Source organism: Tachysurus fulvidraco, chromosome 1 (assembly GCF_022655615.1).
Source record: "Tachysurus fulvidraco isolate hzauxx_2018 chromosome 1, HZAU_PFXX_2.0, whole genome shotgun sequence".
In the NCBI taxonomy this organism is placed as follows: domain Eukaryota; kingdom Metazoa; phylum Chordata; class Actinopteri; order Siluriformes; family Bagridae; genus Tachysurus; species Tachysurus fulvidraco.
The window spans coordinates 18,110,797-18,113,296 of record NC_062518.1 but is presented as its reverse complement, the minus strand read 5'-3'; the positions used below and the strand labels follow the sequence as shown (position 1 = coordinate 18,113,296).

Below are 2,500 nucleotides of genomic sequence, written 5' to 3'. Positions count from 1 at the left end.
TAATGATCATTTTTATTATTATAAAGTTTTATTGAGGTCATTGTATTATGTGAATAATAGATATTTATTGTTACAACTGTTATTTCTTATAATCATCTTTCATTTATATCATGATTGTGTGATATAAATTCTAGTTATGGTTGTATCCTAGTGTCATTTGTGTGTGTGTGTGTGTGCGCGCGCGTGTGCACTCCTGTCTTTACTCTGAACTTAGTTCTGCAGATTGACCAGATTTTTACTGCCCCTGTGTAAATATCATTTTGTACTCGAGGTGGCGCTGTGTTTTTCTCTTTAGTTCTAACTGAGGAACCTGTAGAGATCCTGCTGTAGTGACTGTTACAGTGATCACAGGGCTGGGACGAGGCGTCACTGTGGTGATGTGGAATAGTGAGCCGTTACAATAGAACAATAGATGTGTATCAGTAGTGCACTAGTGAGGCGGCTGTGTCTCAAACTAACAGCTGTGAATTACAGCAGAGCATCCAGCTTTCATTTGGGTCTCATTCATAGTGTTTAACCTCTGATGTACTAATCACTGTACTGTACCACCTCTGCGTGTGTGTGAGACGGGGGTTTCAGCCCCTCCTGCATGTAAAAGAGAATGACATTAATACACTGCACTCCTACCTCATGTTGACAAATAGAATTATACATATATTAAACATTTTATACATGAGAAATATTTACAGGTTACAAACATGTAGTGTGTGTGTGTGTGCGCGCGCGCCTCTGATGTAAATATGGCGTGTGTGAGTTCGAGCTCGAATTAAATTAAAATTCTGTAGAATGTGTCCGTTTCTTCTTTTACTTGTATGTTACGGAAAGGTGTGTTTGTGTAAAGGTTTTTCATAAATATCTACTGTATGTATTAGAGGTGAAAACACACTGGATCTTATTTACACGAACATTCATAGCGTGTATCGTGCGGAGCCCCGCCCCCTGTCGTGTGCATCGATGACGTGACCGTCTCCAAGACCATCACCACACGCTCCAACCAGAAACCGTGGACAATGGCGAAAGTTTGATTTTGACATTGGTGGGGACATAATTTATTTGACATTGGTGGGGACAACATTCTCCGAATATTGTGCATAAAACTGTTTTTATAAGAATACTTTCTTCCTCACATACCGGTAACCTGCATAATCACGTTGCATATTGCTTCATGCAACGGAATCTAGCTGCAGCCGACCTCAACACATTAGCGAGAAAGACCTAGCCAATCAAACAGCGACGTGGGTTAGAGAGGCAGGACTCAAAAAAGGCAAAGGCCAATCATTTCAGAGAGGTGAGTTACAGAGACGGGGTTCATTGCAGGGGTAAATCTGTTAACCGTTTGTGTTCCACTAGTTGCGCTATTATTTACAGAACGCCGTAGTAAAATATTTTCATTTTATTTAATGATTCCTGGATAAATGTTAAATGAAATAAGTAAAAAAGCACAAGACAGACGGATATCAGTGGTTATGTATAAATATACAAAGGCTTGGTCGAATTATTGCTAGGGACAATTGAGTGTTCCATGGATATTGGTAGGGACATGTCCCTACCGTCCCTACCCAAATTGACGCCCTTGACCGTGGATGACTGCTAACGTGCGTGAGCTGCTGAGGACTAGAGACCTAGCCTTCAGAACAGGGGACAGGGCAGCCCTAAGAACAGCAAGGGCCAAACTGTCCCGAGCCAGCGGAGAGGCAAAGCGCGCACACGCCCAGACAAAACACCCATCGTTATGAGGCAGACAATGCCATTGTCACGGCCCCTCATTTAGCCCTCACCCACCTGGACAATAAAGACACTGATGTACGAATGCTGTACATAGACTTTAGTTCAGCATTCAACACAATCATCCCTCAGCACCTGATTGGGAAGCTGAACCTGCTGGGACTGAACTGGGACTGCTGGTGGTTGACTTCAGAAGAGCACAGAGCGAACACTCTCCACTGAACATCGACGGATCATCTGTAGACACTTCACCTGGTCACTCAACACCAGCTCCATCACCAAGAAAGTTGTGTCTCTACTTCTTAGGAAGGCTGAGTAAGGCACATGTCCCTCCCCCCATCCTGACCATGTTCTACAGAGGGACCATTGAGATCATCCTGATCACTGTGTGGTTTGGGAGCTGCACCATCTCTGATCACAAGACCCTGCAGCGGATAGTGAGGACAGCTGAGAAGATCATTGGTGTCTCTCCACTCTATTATGGACATTTACACCACACTCTGCATCCGCAAAGCCAACAGCATTGTGGACCTCACACACACACCTCACACACACTCTTCACTCCACACACACACACACCCTTCACCCCACACACACACACCTCACACACACTCTTCACCCCTCACACACACACCTCACACACACTCTTCACCCCCCCCACACACCCCTCACATACACTATTCACCCCACACACACACACCTCACACACTTCCAATATACATCCATCAACCTGTTTACATGCTGTGCACCACAAGGGGGCGCTGCACACACACAC

General features: G+C 44.8%; 1 protein-coding gene across 2 annotated transcripts in view; it reads right to left on the bottom strand.

Annotated features, from left to right (window-relative positions):
• Positions 1-2,346: 2,346 nt before the first annotated feature.
• Positions 2,347-2,500, bottom strand: part of gng7 (guanine nucleotide binding protein (G protein), gamma 7) — a 23,052-nt gene continuing 22,898 nt past the window's right edge. The window contains exon 5 of one of the 2 annotated variants that reach the window (XR_007140925.1): positions 2,347-2,359. The gene's annotated coding sequence lies outside the window, so the exon portion shown is untranslated. Of the gene's footprint in view, positions 2,360-2,409; positions 2,426-2,500 lie in introns of those variants that run through there. The other variant, XR_007140924.1, reaches the window with a different exon arrangement.